Here is a 17,851-nt window from a genome sequence, read left to right on the forward strand (position 1 = left end):
GTCACGAACATACATTGTTTATAATGTTTTGTTAATGTTTTCGTTACAATGGCAGCAATCCAGTGATCATGGTCGTCGTCAAAACAGGTATTTGTTTAGATAAATGAAGCCCAAGTATAACTGCTCCTACCTTGCCTTTTAATAATACATCAGCGGCTTGAATGTGACTTGAATAAAATACATTATTTGATTATAAAATGTCTTTGTCTGTAATTATTGGCTGTACTCTGAATCTGGTTCGTTGCATTTAAAAGACATTTGGTGTTATTTTAATATATTCATTTCTGAATATTAGTAGTTTACCTTGATAAATATTTCTAACAATGCCCTACTAGTGTGAGATATAATGATACACGAGTGGCATGGGTGTTTAAACATTAAATTGCCGATTCCGAGTTTTCATGTTGCCTTAATAGAGGATACATTGGTAATACTAAGGGTCACGTTTAATTTAATCGGGAAGCTCTTTTGATGCAGTGTCATGTTAAGTATCTCCCATACTGACGTTTGGTACCCCGTTTTGGGCATTAGTTTAGTTCGACAAGTGTGCTTAGGTTGAGTTAAATTACATAACAATTTGTATTCTAATAGCATCGAAAGTTGCATTCAATTACCAATATAAGTTTTTTTGAAAAATTGTGACAAAATATTTGCGATCCCTACTACACTTAACTATAATGATCCCTATCATATACAATACAAGACGAATGGCCCAATCATTAACGGGTTGAAAGACCATGGCTGTTTTAGTTGTTCACGATTTCATAGTATTTTGTAGTCTGTCATAATTAGAAGTATTAAGAAACGTTTTGAACGTTTACACATACTGTTTCATTGCGGCAATCAATTATTAATAAATTACTGAATTATTTTATCGGGATGACAATGTTTAAGGTTAAACAATTGATGTTTACGCATTGCGTTTTGCAAATTGGAAATTAGCCGACACACGCCATGTGTTTTTACCTACAAAGGCATGTTTAATCTGTTATATATCGTTTCCCGGAAGAAAATACAAATATTTAACAAATGTGTCTATACTTTTGCCCTTTAACTCGACAAATCGTTTGAGTTTTGCATTTTAAATATCGAGATTGCTAGTTAATCGCTTGCGATCATCTAACGTTTCCTGAAAATTTGGACTATAGCGATAAAAAGCTACTATTCATCAAACTAAGTAGTACGTTTTAATCATCTATACGTCATAGTCATGCTGTATAGTCAATTATAGGCTAGTTTGCAGTACTTATGGGCATTTCAAGCAAGCGCAAATAACAAACAGTTGAGCCGATACATGTGCCTTTATCTAAAACCACATGTTTTTTAATAGCACGCGCTTTAATTCTATGCAGCCAAATGCATATTCTTCTTAGGTCTGATCAATTTCTATCACAATTAATGTAAACATCACGAAATAAATAACTAAAATATATGGGCACACAATTTAATGGGAACTGTTCAGGTTTAGGTAAATTGTGAAAATTTAAAAACAAGATTCACATTTGCACATGTTTGGTGTAGTTGTTTATTTGCGATTATACAATTATAATAACGAATTATGAAATTCTAAAATACTTATTACTTGCATCATTTGATGATTTAAAAACCTGAAAATTATATAGCTTTACAAACGCAAAACGATTGAATGATTCGGGTTGTTTATGTGTTATCATTATATGTTGGCACCAAGCGTGAACTGCTAAGAAACAGTATACAATACATTTACAACTACAATAGTAAATAGCCGATTGGTTTTAGCGAAATACTTTTACTCCAAAGGTTTTTGGTTGGTGGACAGGCGTTAATATATTGTATTCTGGATTTATTCTTGACATCTTTATTTCCGATATTTACATTATAAATTTAAAGCATTCTAAAACATTCTTAAATCTGTGAAAAAGTGTTAAGATGTCATTCATCTATGATATATACAGTTTGTAATTGCAATTGTAAGTGACGAAATAAAACATAACTATGACTTGAAACTAATCGTTCACTGCCGGTGATAAAGTTTGGTATTAGAACCTACACAGAGAGATTGGTCTCAATAGAAAGTTGGTTCAACAGTGGATTTGGCAATATTTGGTCATGTTAAATGTAAGTGATGTTTTAAATCAATATCGGATTAACCACAGACACATCCTAAAAGTGTTCACAATGACAAGTTAAATATGTATTTATATTGGAAACATTATTGTTGCTGTAGACAATATTAACACATCATTGTATGTCATACACAAACATGTCTGCATTGTTGCATAATCACTTGTTCTTTATAATCCATGATAAATTGAATTGATCAATTAACATTTTTTTGATAACCACTTTCTCGTAAAATTGTTAAAATCAATTGAAATAATACACTAGTTGAAAATGTGATGACATAGTAGTGAAGTCTCCTATTTTCCTTTAACTATGAATTGTTTATTTAATTTAGTGTTTGTCTAATATAACATATTTGATATGTCAGATATTACAATCACTGAATAGTTAAAATGTTGTAATTTCAATAACAATTGGCCTTTTTTTAATTGGATGCATTATGTTTTCTTTAATCGGATATTGTAATCAATTAAAGTCACACACACATATATAATATCCCACCTTACACTTTTTCATTCACTTAATGATTGATGCAAAGAACCCGAAATGTTTATTGATGAACATGAATATTGTTGTTCAAGTTTCATTCAAAACGAAGCTGGTCACGTTGTTGACAGTTATTGACTACACGAAACTGAATATAGCCGTTTTACTGGATACATAAGAAAACGGAAACAATGTTTGAATGTTTCATTACGTTGCTTGTTAATTGCAGATAAAGATCATTTAAGAAAGAAACTGTGTGTAGCATTTGTATACATCGATAGAGGCCTTCATAATTAAAACACCTTTGAATGTTAAGTGAAAGATATCCATGTTTTATATCCTCACCTGTAGTTGTATCTGTATTTTTGGACATACACAAACAAAAACGCCGTATATAGATTGGCTATATTTTGCCAAATAACTGATTAACTGTAGCTCCTAGTAATAATCTAAATATAAGTAAACGGCTTCTCATCGGCTGGCCTACATGCTTGGTTGCTAAGGTATGTTACGCGTGAGATTTTTATATTAATACTAGTTAGATAGATAACTTTTACATTAGTATTCAAATAGTATTACTTTTTTCACATAGAATTGAATAAAAACAAATTTATTACACTCTTAAACAAGCACACAATTATAAGGGAATCATAACTTTCCAAGAGAAAATGACCTACTTTCAGTGTAGATTCAGTATCATGCGAAGGATCGTCATTATACTTGGTAATACAAAGCAAATAAATAAAAAGTGGTAAAACTTAAACATTAAACAGTATTACATTTTCATACATTTTCAATGGTTATTTAAAGTCCTCATTAAACTCAAAGAGGGTTGGTTAGAACCGATGAGAGTCAAAATATAATCTCTTGTCATGCAAATATATTTGCTATAGGCATTGAAAACTTACCTTTTAAACTCGGAGAGGATTTAGAAAATTATGATTGTTAGACGATCAGATTCCGATTGTTTAATTGCCAACTGAAAATGCTGTCGCCATTAAATTCAATTTGAAAACGAAAGAACAAACATGCAAATGACGCTTGAGATGAGCGGTAATATAAATAAGGTTAAATAAAGAAAAGGTTCGCTTACACACTTCCAAATAAACACAATTTTCGAAACATCCAATTGCGACCAATGCATATAGGAGAGATCAAAGCTAAGGCAATCCCCTTCGCTATTTATAACTGTAAGTATTGTGTTGTAATATGTATCGAGTTCGCATATCCAAGCTTGCAATATAAATCGGTTTTCATTATTTTGTTATACAATGCCATGTAGGTATAATATATAAGTAAATATAATAGTATTTTCGCAGCTTAGTTTTTATAAAACCAACGTATAATAACAATTAATTTCAATATAAATATTATTAAGCACTAAAACATTTTGCGGTATTTTCTTGTGTCCGCTGGGTGTGATGTTTACATCATTAATAACGTCATTCATGTCGGCTCGTTTTGTCATTACCGGCTTAGGTAATACTGAGAAGTACCCTGTGAACACTTAAAAATACTTCAAAGTACCTGGAGTACGGAACATATATAAAAAAAATCACCGGAATATGGCCATGTGCTTTGAGCACATTTTCCGAAGAAGGGGTATATTGTTGTAAGGTTAAACGTTACTAACCCTAATCCTTAAACCACACGGAAACTAGCATCGGGCCCGACACGGGTTTCCTGTCTTAAACAGTGTACCGACTTTTTACATAATGCGTATAAAACAGTGTATAATCGATGACTTTCTCTGCACGGAGAAACATTGACAACTGTGCATGTAAAATAATCCAGAACACACTCAAATTATGAATCTAACACTGTTATCAAATATTAATGTTGGTTGAAATTAAAAACCGCTAACATGTTTCAATAGGCAAGACATTTGTCTATAATAATAATAATAATAATAATAATAATAGTAATAATAATAATAATAATAATATAATAATTTTTTATCTGGCAAATTCAGTTTATATAGGTTGGAATACGAATTTTTAGCTATCCGTTAAACACCACATCGTTAAAATACATGGTGGTCTTTATACTTGGAGATTAAAGATGACGTAGTAAATAGAAATGAATTGTTGCTGTTATGCTTTTAAATGTAGTCGATAGTTCAAAATGTATCTGTTTTCAATAAATGCTCTTTCCAATACAAACAACATAAATTCATGATCGATTCTTAAAAAGATTCAGTTTATATCAGACCGTCAACATTGCCCATTGCAACACAATATATATTATTTACAGTTATAACGTGTACACTTTTAAATACCTGCTATAGTAATTGATACTATTAAAACGTTTTTGAAAAACAACGCACGACTCAATAACCACTGTATAATCAAATAACAGTAAAAACAAATAACAATAATGACATCTTCGTTTGAATGTGTGAATCATGACACTACATGTGTGTTTCTAATGAAATCGAAAGTAATTTATTCGGATTTTACGGGACATTCCTATAACGGATAGTTGTTTGAGTTGGTCCGATTCCCTTTTACAAATACTTATTTTTGCTACTTACTTTCTCATATGTATTATAATAGTTGAATAACTTACAATGAAAGGAAGATAATGCCCTTCTCAATTGAATTGAGCTTTCTTTGTTGAATAAAACACATCATGATAATCCGTTGATGTTCTCGAGTGAAAGCGAATGTAGATTGATACGGAAGTTAAGTACAATTGTCTGGGTTCATCCGTCTTACTTAAATTGTGTTGCTGGCTACTTTGTAAGATATATAATACAAGTTTAATACTAGACATTACAAGACAGATACGTACCATCTTAATTGAATAAACCCATGTTTGTAAAATATAACACAGTTTAGCGTTTTTTATATAAAATAGTTGACGGAACTGTTACGTCACTAAATCAAAAGTAGTGCCTATTTCTGAATGTTACTTTCCTCCTCACGTTTAAAAGGCATTAAGCGGTCGCTAATTTCCTCGTGTGGCTATTTCCTTTATCATAAGTGTGCCTGCACTATTTTGGGGCATATCATTGGAAACTACGTTAAAATATTAACTGTTCGGGTGCGTTTATCGAAGTACTATGCTTGTATCGAAATCTAACGGCCGACAACCTGTTTACCGAGTGTGATTGCATTTTGGGCGATTTTGTTAGAAGCTGCATTACACATATGTGGTTTTAAAATGTGAAATGTAATATATATTCATTTCACAATCTTAAATAAAGAAAAGGCAGGGCAAATGCATACAAAGATTGGACCATACGGGATTCGGATTTAATGTAAACTAATCCAATTTGCGGTAACATTTCGTAAATATTTGAACGCATGACTATTTATTTTGTATGTTAGTCCCTTCAGGTCAAAGTTGCTGACTGTAGCTCTACTACACTCACAGTTATTGTACGCGTCTATTTGTACGGTTATATAGACAAACTTTGAATACATTTTATATAATATTTGTATATGATAATGCTTTTACATATTAAGCATTTGTGTCAACACATGGTTTAGTCTTATCAACATAATTGGCATGTCTCCTGAAATCAATAATGTAAATAATTGTAATTAAAATGAATTATTTATCATTCAATTATTTTATTGAATGTATTTGGTTCGTCCACACAAACATGGCTTTAAGAAAGGTGTTCTACTTCATTAAGTTCCAAACACTCGCTTCAAAACACACAGGCGGAATAATAGAACCAATATTTTAGCAGGCTCGGGTTCGCTCATCTTGAATATGGGAACATCTCATGACATCAACGAGTTTAAAGCAGATGTCTGGAGAGAAAACAACGAAGCACAACACAATTGGATGACAACGACTGATATCCCGGTAATGAAACTACAAATTAAATTGGAACATTGCCCTTAGTTACACAGTCCTTTATATGAATTATTCATGACTGAAATGATCGCAGTTGTAGGTTTTCGAATAACAATGACAATTTGGGTAATCAAACAGACAGACAATTACTCAATGTATGAGAAGTCGAAAACAGTTCATTGATTAATTGTTATCATTACCGGCAACAATTGTTAATGATCCTTGATACATTTGCTTTCTTACTATTACATGTTTAAATGATTGAAATAAAACATATCGTTAATCGGGACACTAGCCGGCTTTAACGTTTAAAAAGGAGGTACATTAGTCTAAGCTCGCATAACCTACTGGATAAAGTAAACTTCATTCCGACAGTGTAACTGTGTTATTAACATTGTAACTCACCCTTACCCTAAATAGGCTAAATAGGCGAACTTCACACACGTTTACATTAGTCTAAGCTCGCATAACCTACTGGATAAAATCAACTTCATTACGACATTGTAACTGTGTTATTTTAGTTTGCAACACCGTGAACAAATCTGAAATTTGAATTATCGACAGCATTTATGAAAGGCGATTAGTTCCACTGTGATAAATGCCCCTGTATATAGAGGTGGGATGCTATGTACTTTATTTTGACGCGTGAGCGTACAGGTAACCATCTTGTGCAAGTGAACAACACAATATCTTGTATGCTCTAATGAGTTCCTTATTATTTTGAAATTTGCAATTTCATGTTAATTTACAGAACATTAACAAACTTGTTTTAATCAAAAGAGCATCATATTTTTACTTTTCCCTTAAAAGCACCCAGATTTTGCGTCCAACACACCACACATTTAATAATGATTCGGCATTATTGTTTTGAAGTCCGGCTGGCAATTAAAAAAATCATCAAACGGAATGTATGTCGGCTTTTCAAATAATCAACAATCAAATAATTGACCATGAAGTTTACCGGATTGTTCTTGAACTCGACACACAATCTCTATTATCATTTAGGTTTGCAGTTATCTTCTTTAACGGATTGGTAAGTGAGCGGAAAACAATCAGGACATACGGGCACAAACAGGAACCTACAGGCGGACGAGCTGATTGACGATCATAGTGATTTATATATAATCAACGCTATTGATTGTTGTGGTATTGCAACATTCAAACTTACAATGGAAATCTAAATTCAATACGTAAATACTTGTCTTGTGTCAATTCCAAGCTTTCTTAATCACAGTAATTCTGCCTCTAAAAAAGGTTTCATATTGTTGCTTTTAGAGAGGCGTTTTTATTTTGAGCTCGAAATGTTAAAATAGCATGGACTTATAATAAGTTATTCGTTTAAATGGCCTAATTTAATTGAAAGTGTGTGGGGGGTTAAGATAGTTTATTGCGTTACTCAAACAGAAGTGTATGTTCAAAATGATACATATTCATATTTATAGGTGCTAGTTTTCGGTATTTCATAAACAAACTGCCAAAAATAAAAATAATATGTATCTATTGAATTGTTGTTGTTGTGTTTTGCCGAAAAACATCTTAAGAGTTTCCGTAAACCACAGTTATAACGCTAGTATTCGATTGTGTACGAGCGCCATGGAAACAACAAATACCTTTCACTTTATCTTGTCAGTACAACTTTTAATTTCAAAAAGGACTCTTTAACGAACCAAACGGTTTCACAAAACGAAAACATTAAGTACATAGACGCATGATGAAGTGTTTAGTTTCGCAAGTGCCTCAGACAACGTTTACTTTCTCTTGAAGAAATAAAATTATGAGCAGAATAGCCGACTAAAATCTTCCGCATTAAAGAGAACACTCAGAACTCTCATATATTGTTCAGGCATATATCTAAATGGAAACACTTGAACGCAATCTACATAACACCATCAATCCTTAGAGGAAAAAAAAAATACGATTTGTAAAAAAAAACACAATATAGTAAACTATACGCCTTACTGATTGTACAATTGTTGACTACATAATCTTAATTTAACTATTGCTCTTCTTCTCACTAAAATCTGTGAAACCTTCAAATAAAAACGAAAGTAATATTATATAAGTGTTTATGAACTTTATGAGGTGTGATAAAATACTTAGATTGCTTTCCGTCGGCATTTTAAATGTTGTCAAAAAATATTATGTCTATAATAATAAGTGTCCCTTTTACAATGTTGGAGTATTCCATGAAGTCGACCACGTAACTCATTTGCAACAAATTGCATAAGCAATGTCAAGCTTTGTGATATGGACACATGAAAACATAGGTAATGGTCAAAAGCAAAAAAAAATCAAGAATCTAACTGAAGTATTATTTGGTGTGCGTGCAAGACGAACCAGTTTAAGACCGGAATCATGCAATCGCTAGAAAATCATTACCGATAAGTGCTGGTGAGTGTTGGTGGTGATGATAATGATGATGATGATGATGATGATGATGATGATGATGATACATCTTTGTATAACATTCGCATCAGTGTTAGCGCACTTCCGGCTATAATGCTGACTAAAACGCGCATGACCGAAACAAACAGCTTGAACTGCGAACAGTGTCCCACTTGAGATACGAATTGTTCTCAACAAAGTTACAACACGCTCCACAATCTTTCAGATAGGAGCTGTATCCGGTATAAACTCAATATAATGACATGAAGGCCTTATATAACGTTAAAAACACCTTGTAGGAATGTTAACAAATAGTAACCTTAGCCGATTAATTCGATCGTAAGCGTTTATTTCTAGGTAATATCAAACTCTTTAGACTAAAAACGACGATCCAGTTAAATACCATTAAGAATCTAAGTTGTATTTGGTTAACATTAGGATTGACTGTGATCGCCTTAACACAGTATTACACAATTTTAAGAACACACATTTAGCGTTGCCAAGAAATACAAAACATAAAACAAAGTATCGACAGCGGAATTTATTCATTAGATCTAATTGGGCGTTGAGTAATACAGGAATCAGACACTATAAGATACACATCGTAACGCTTTGAGATTTTCGGCACTAAGCATGTGAATTGAGATGTTCAATATATTTCAAGTAATGCCGATGTATGTCAAACAACGTATATAGTTCACCGTTAAAAGAACCGCTGTCAAGCAATGTAACCAACCCACCTTTAGGGATTTGGTGTAAGCTGATCACTCAGTGGCACTCTTAATGCAACAGTGTTTTATATCCTACCTAAACAAGACGCTGCTACACCTATCAACATGAGATTTCGTAATTTAGTATTAGTGCTCTTAAATTAATTATTAACAAACCATTCACCAATGTAGTACCGCAATTTTACGACAAAGCACTTGGGGTTGTTCGATACCAACACATACGTTGCATTGTTACATGGATTTTGTAGATAGGGATGCACTTAATGTTGTACAACCACATGTAAACTTTTAAGATTTCTAAGATGTCAGATTGTCTTCATAGGTGTTATTACGCATTTTCAAATCAATCATCATTGGTTTCGTCGTTGTCGTTATTGCAATTATATTCACGTTAATGCTGCTAATGATAAGCGTTGTTTGAAGTGATGCAGAAGACGATGATGATGATGAACATTAATTTGATGATATTGAAGATGATTTTGGTGGACATGACATTGAGGGGTAACTTGTATTTTAAGGTTCAAAAATCCAATATTAACACGTACTTCGGCGCACAATACCAACCAAATATTGATTATAGCATAAATACGGTGCAACACACAGAAACCGCTAAGAATTAGAAGAAGTATTAATAGAAAAAGTAGTAGAAGTAGTAGTAGTAGTAGTAGTAGTAGTAGTAGTAGTAGTAGTAGTAGTAGTAGTAGTAGTAGTAGAAGTAGAAGTTGTAGTAGTAGCAGTGGCAGTAGTAGTAGTTGAAGTATTAGTAATTGTTGTTGTTGTTGTAGGAGTGGAAGTAGTAGAATAAGTAGTAGTAGTAATAAACGATTTTGACATTATTTATTCACTCGATAACTATACAAGTTGAATTGCATATTGAGATTCGTAATTTAATAATCATGCAGTTTTTTACTCAATTTGAATGTGCTTTCAAATTCACAATATGTCGCGAAATGCGAGTTTGTTTACCTCACCTTAGGCCGATGTTGATAATCTTTGGTTAATTGGCTTAATAAATGTGTTCCCATGGTTATATGTTAACATTCCTTAACACTCGTTTTATGTTATCCAGTGAACATGTTAATGCCGGATCTACTTAAAGGAATACAGCCATCAGTATCTTAGAAATACCTGTTGAATTTCGACTATACATAAGTGAAACACACACACTTGTATGTACACGGTCATAAAATGCAATTCTATGGAATGGAAAAACTGCTTCACATTGAATATTCATATATGCTTATTATAAAAACATACTCTACCAAAGCATGTAAATATGTATATAACATATTATTACTTAAACCAACACAGCACAACGTTGAAACAAATAAATACATTGAAAGGACTAAATAATTAAGAAGAAATTAATTTAAAATCAATTGTCATACAGCCTTTCAAATTATCCGTTGATACCAAATTGAGAAGCTGTCAGTACATATACAAAATGCTTACTATGACCAAACGACATGTATATGCACCATTGTAAATTAAAGTCTTCAAGTTTGTGTGAATGTGCTCACTGTTTTTTAATACAACAACCATATAAAGGCACACGGTCAATCATTTATAAAAGAGAGGATAGGCATGAGATAAACCTTATATTTCAATAACCTTTACATAAAATTATGTTTTATTTAAACCAGCAGAGGAACGAACTCTTAATTGATAAACTGTATAGTTTGTTTTCTAAATTGTATCTATGCAAATGTAATAATGAACAATGTCTGCCGCACATAAATACGTTTCATGAAGTCCTTACGAAACGAATTTAATTAGAAGAAACACTCTCAAAATTATTTGCTGTTGATACAATGAACACATTATTGCGAATGTTTACACATAGAATCGCAATTTAACATTTTACGGTTCTAACGAACACCTAAGATAATGCTACACTAATATTAACAAAACACATACATGCTTAAATTGAGAAACAAATAAAAGTTACTTACAAATGCCTATACTCCGATTACTTAATATAAATCAACTCAACCTTTACAGCCACTGACTTGAATACGAATGCGCAGTTAGCAAATCAACCGACAAATCCACGTGATCAGTAAGATTGTCACTGATTGGTCAGACATGAATCTCACAAGCTATACAATATATGGCTGTTGATTCAAGAACTTAACAGTCAATCGTGATACATCGACTATCTGCGGAATAATCCGGAATTTAGGGCTCTTTTCTTAAAAATCCATTTTGCTTATACTGCTACTTAACCTAACAAAACATGATCCGTCTACATTGTGTCACACCGGTCTTATTGACCTGTGTGAATGCGCGTTAAGCATTGTGGGAAACGGATTTTTGTCCATCATGGCGTTGGTAAACATAATAAACACGGAAGTGAAAAATGGTAATTAATTATTATCAAAAACAGGCCCCATCAAACCGGGCCAGCTGTAATATATATTTGGATGCAGTTTGTGCTTCAAAAGGAGCCACTTTTCATGTCAGTCTTTTGTTTGTAAGAATCACTAAACACGGAATTAGACTAACTAAACACGTTGCAATGCTGTATCTTCGAAATGGTAAATAAATCTAAATCATAAATAAATTAAATACCTGCTGAAATTTGAGAACGTAAACGATTTAAAATAAACGCTGTGAACATTACAAGGAATCGTACATGTAGGCCTACTGTGTGAGAGGATTAATCAGGGATAAAATAAAATGGAATTAGAAGGATCTAACATTTTGAGGAGGACGTCATGGTATCTTGGACATTTGGCACTTTCATATATTTAATTAGTAGATACTGAAAATGCTGAATGTGCTTATTGCAACATCAAAGACGAGCAGGTGAGATTTTTACAGCATTATTTTTCTTGACATAATATTGTATGTTTTCCATTAAATTTATATGCCAGTGTTTTTTTCTCACTATCTTGGGAATGGGGCCGGGTCCCTTTAAATTGGAAAATAACGTGTTCTTTTGAGTTAATTTGGGAGATTAATATTGTTGCTTTTATGATTAAAAATACTTTGAAATTGATAATAACAGTGATTTCAATAAGATATATTTTAAGGTTCAACTTCTTTAGCTTGACTTTGAGATAATTTACATGTTTATATGTTTATATAAGTATTAAAATATTTTTTTGTGTGGAAACCTTCCATTGGGAATCTTTAGGTCCTATTTGGGAAAAATATAGACTTTTTCCATTGAAAGGTCCTCTTACCGGACCGAAATTTGAACGAAAGAAAACACTGTATGCTCAATTTGAGCTCGGCTGTTTTCAGGGAAAACCCTAGGTATTGTCATGGACAGCTCGTCGTCAGATGTCCGCGTCGTGCTAAAACCTTTACATCGGCTCTAAAATCAAAGTGCTTCCTCCTATAACTTTGAAACTTTATATGTATATGCACCTTGATGATTTCTACACACCACACCCATTTTGGGGTCACTAGGTCAAAGGTCAAGGTCACTTACCTTTAAATTTTTTTTAATAAATTTCATTTATTATTTTTAAAAATGTATTTATAACCAGAATAGTTGATGCATCTATAAATAAAAAGATACAGCCATGAACAGTGTGTTTAAATTTTTAATAAATATGCTTTGATTGCGTATATGCAAAACAATGAAGTCCATAAATTGTTTACTGATTTTTTAAATGTTGAATGTCACACCTTACATACCACTCCGTTTATGTACCGACACTTTATGTACCACTATCTGACACTTTATGTACCATATTTATAATATATAGAGGATATTTGTTGGATTCGATGGAATATCGATTTTATTTCACGAGTGATCATATAAAATAATATTTTCACGAGTGGCACAGCCACGAGTGAAAATATGTATTTTTTATTATCACGAGTGAATTAAAATCGATAATCCATCGAATCCGACAAATTTTCTTTTTATTTTATGCTTTTTCACCGTTTATTTACATTGTAAAAGAGTTTAATTGGATAATGTCGCTGGATTTATAACGTCATTTCGTTGAAAAAAATGACGTCATTTCACAGTAAAACAGTGAAAAATATCGTTATTTTTCACTGTTATTTGTCACTGTTTAAAACAGTGAAATACCAGTTTTATTTCACTGATATTTCTCTATAAACCACCGGAAAGCATAAAATAAATAGAGATAACTCATTTAATATGAATGTGTGTTATTGATGAAAAGTATTTTGTGTGATAGTATTTATGAATTTAGACCTATATATTGGCCATAGATTTTATTTTTTGTCAGATTGTCCAAGTGTCACTAAGTGTCTTAGTGTAATTTATAAGCCCAAGTACATGTAGTACTTAATACTGATTTATTAGTCTTACCTGAAATTGAAGTAAATTATAACAAGAGTTCCGCGGTCGGAGATGACCGCATTGAAGCCGGATTTTTGATTTAAATGACAGGAAAGTACCTTTCGTGTTTTTGTCAATGCAATACTTAAATTACTGAAATATTGTTCAAAGGTCAAAATGAAATGTAAGTACTTTTCAAGGCATGAGCAAACCTTGTGTTATGTTTTGAATGCATGCATATACATGAACAACAATAACATTTAAGGTCACAAATATGAACTTGAATTGACAATTAGGAAAGTTTGATCTCATTTAAGGTCACTGTCAATTGAAAGACTTTAAAATGACCAGTTGTTCTCTTGACCAGTGGTCATCTGTTAGTCATGGCAAAGTCCATGTCCAAGCATACGAAAGTTAAAACAACTTTTAATTTTTAACATTCAAGGTCACAGTGACCTTGACCTTCAATGACCTTAAAATGACCAATTGTCATCTACTAGTGCTGGCCAACCTTCATGTCCAGTTTGAAGACTGTAAGTCCAAGCATAAGAAAGTTATACCATGAAATAAGAATTTTAACATTTTTACATTCAAGGTCACGGTGACCTTGACCTTAAAATGACCAGTGGTCATCTACTAGTTCTGGCCAACCTTCATATCAAGTTTGAAGACTCTAGGTCTAAGCATACCAAAGTATTAACAACTTTAACATTTTTACATTCAAGGTCACAGTGACCTTGACCTTCAAATGAATGACCTTGAAATGTCCAGTGGTTACTTACTAGTTCTGGCCAACCTTCATGTCAAGTTTCAAGACTCTAGGTCCAAGCATACCAAAGTTATAACAACTTTAACATTTTTATATTGAAGGTCACAGTGACCTTCACCTTCAAATGAATGACCTTGAAATGACCAGTGGTCATCTGTTAATCCTGGCCAACTTTCATGTCAAGTTTGAAGACTCTAGGTCCAAGCATACCAAAGTTATACCATGAAATAAGAACTTTAACATTTTTACATTCAAGGTCACAGTGACCTTGACCTTCAAATGAATGACCTTGAAATGACCAGTGGCTACTAACTAGTTATGGCCAACCTTCATGTCAAGTTTCAAGACTCTAGGTCCAAGCATACCAAAGTTATAACAACTTTAACATTTTTTATATTGAAGGTCACAGTGACCTTGACCTTCAAATGAATGACCTTGAAATGACCAGTGGTCATCTGTTAATCCTGGCCAACCTTCATGTCAAGTTTGAAGACTCTAGGTCCAAGCATACCAAAGTTATACCATGAAATAAGAACTTTAACATTTTCGAGCACGCCGCCACCCCGCCCGCCCGCCCGCCCGCCCGACAACATCAATCTATAAGCCGAGATTTTTTCGAAAAAAATCCGGCTAAAAATTCATTTGTCTCTTATCTTATCCTGATTAAGGATTATAAAGTCTAAAATGTTTGTTTTATATTGTAAAATTGATATGTGATACTTTGAAGAGAAGACAGAATGACCTTAATGTTCAAACTGTAAAAAAATCAAATTATTTCCATCTTCAGACTTTAATCATGTTTAGAGAATGACCGTGATTCATTAGGACTGCTATGAATGAATGGACAATAACACCTATATTTTATGTAGGTGGTACGTAAAGTTTCGAAGTACCGGTAGTACATAAATGGTCTGGTAAATGTACATAAGGTGCAATACCCTAAAATGTTCATGGTATCAGTGTTTCAATAATGTAGTGTTTCTTATTATGTATTGCTTAGGTTGTTTTGTTTCAAATTTCACATTTACATTTATTTTAAAGCATTTATAGTCATGTTGTGAATTCCATGTTTTTTGTAATAAGGTGAATTATGTTGCACATGGGGTCAAATATTAATTCATGGTCGCTGTGGTGTAGAGAATGTTGTCCGCTGTGCATGGGTTCGATCCATACTCTGGGAGAGTTCTCATTATCGTTTCCATGGACAACAAGTACTGGTGTACCAAGAGGTAGTAGTATTGTAGTAGTAGTGGTGGTGGTTGTGGTGGTGGTGGTGGTGGTAGTAGTAATAGTAGTAGTAGTAGTAGTAGTAGTAGTAGTAGTAGTAGAAGTAGTAGTAGTAGTAGAAGTAGTAGTAGTAGTAGTAGTAGTAGTAGTAGTAGTAGTAGTTGTAGTAGTAGTAGTAATAGTAGTAGTAGTAGTAGTAGTAGTAGTAGATGTAGTAGTAGTAGTAGTAATAGTAGTAGTAGTAGTAGTAGTAGTAGTAGTAGTAGTAGTAGACGTAGTAGTAGTAGTAGTAGTAGTAGTAGTAGTAGTAGTAGTAGTAGTAGTAGTAGTAGTACTAGTCGTAGTAGTAGTAGTAGTAGTAGTAGTAGTAGTAGTACGAGACTAGTAGCAGTAGAAGTAATATCAGTAATAGTAGTAGTTGAAGTAATTGTTCTTGTTGTAGTAGTAGATAATTAATTAATTAGTTGTAGCAGTAGTAAGAGTTGTAATGTTTGTGTTTGTATTTGTATTGAATTCTGATTATACAACACAATGCTGCTGCTGCTGCTGCTGCTGCTGCTGCTGCTGCTGCTGCTGACGATGATGATGATGAACATGATAATGCTGCTGCTGATTGTGATGATGATTATATGATGGGACGTCGGTATTATAAAATTTGTTAGAGCTAACTGACTAACTAACAAACTAACAAACTGAACAAGTCAATTTGAACTTCTCTTGCAATGCAAATGGAGACACTTGAAATATCAAATTGTTCCCATACTAGTCGGCAATATAGCTATGACATTGCGTCTATTCAAATATGCATCAGACACACCTTCTGAAACTTTTAAAGCGGTTTTGAAAACGCTATTTCATTGCAAACTTTCGTCAATAAAGGATACATGTTGTTATACAACCGAAAGTGAAAGTACAGTTTAAAAAAAAATGAATAAAGAGCGAAATTGTTGAAAACTAACGAAAATTTTAATTGATACTAACATAAGACCGTAAGACTGAACAAAATAATACTTAACTTTTAAATCTGTAATCATAACATGAATGTTTACTTATAAAGCAAATTGTTCATTCATCCGCGAACTTCTTTGTGTCGTAGTCATAAATGCCTCCAAATGGAGGTGCGTGATGCATCTAAGTATAGAGGTGACAATAACGTAGTGACGTCAGCATCTATGTATAGAATGGATCCGTCTATTGTCTTTTTGCCGAAATGTTGCTAGAAATAACACTGATGATGTTATGTTGGATTGCATGTTGACCTATTATCAAAACTGTATCTTTTACCAACATTATTCTACCACATTTTACAATGAATGTACGTTTCACACAACTATCCAAACCGAAAGTGAAGCTTGATTCATTAAATTTCGCGTTGAAACACTATATATGTGTTCGGTTTAAGGAAGATGTTCGTAAAGAAATACTGGATATCATTTCCAATTGCACTACTGGCTGTATAGGCCTATGATGACAGGTCATGTACCTTTTGGGCTGATTAATAATACTATTATTAATGTATTTGCTTGTAATAATCGTTGAATGTATGTGTTAATGCTATGATATTGTTAAATAAGTTGAGTAGTAAATTAACATATGTGTATAATAATAATAATTATTATTATTATTTTAATTATTATCATAAGTAGAAGTAGTAGTAGTAATATTAGTAGTAGTAATAGTAGTAGTAGTTGTTGTTGTTGTAGTAGTTGTTGTAATAGTAGTAGTAGTTGTATAAGTATAAGTAGTAGTAGAAGTAGTAGATAAAGCAGTAGTATTTGTAGTAGCAGTAGCAGTAGCAGTAGCATAGACAGTAGCAGCAGCAGTAATGGCGGTAGTAGAAGTGGTTTGAACTCGATTAATTGTTAATTGTAGTCATTTGTTAATGATTATCCGCATTTTATTTGAGATGAGTATAGTGATGATTTTCAAATTGTATATCGCACAAGGCGAATTCAGATTTGTAAATCAAATCGATGATCAGAATTATTTCCCTTTTTTTAAATAACCGATATTTCTCGAACTGAATTCTTCATTCGCAAATCTTTATTGGATACTGTTATCAACTGAATTTAT

The 17,851-nt window shown here is 32.7% G+C and overlaps 1 protein-coding gene across 1 annotated transcript in view; it reads right to left on the reverse strand.

Moving 5' to 3' along the window:
- Nucleotides 1-11,536, reverse strand: part of LOC127864680 (vasorin-like) — a 42,734-nt gene extending 31,198 nt beyond the window's left edge. The window contains exon 1 of the mRNA XM_052404547.1: nt 11,468-11,536. The gene's annotated coding sequence lies outside the window, so the exon portion shown is untranslated. The remainder of the gene's footprint in view (nt 1-11,467) is intronic.
- Nucleotides 11,537-17,851: the final 6,315 nt, after the last annotated feature.

Source organism: Dreissena polymorpha, chromosome 1, assembly GCF_020536995.1.
Source record: "Dreissena polymorpha isolate Duluth1 chromosome 1, UMN_Dpol_1.0, whole genome shotgun sequence".
Lineage (NCBI taxonomy): Eukaryota > Metazoa > Mollusca > Bivalvia > Myida > Dreissenidae > Dreissena > Dreissena polymorpha.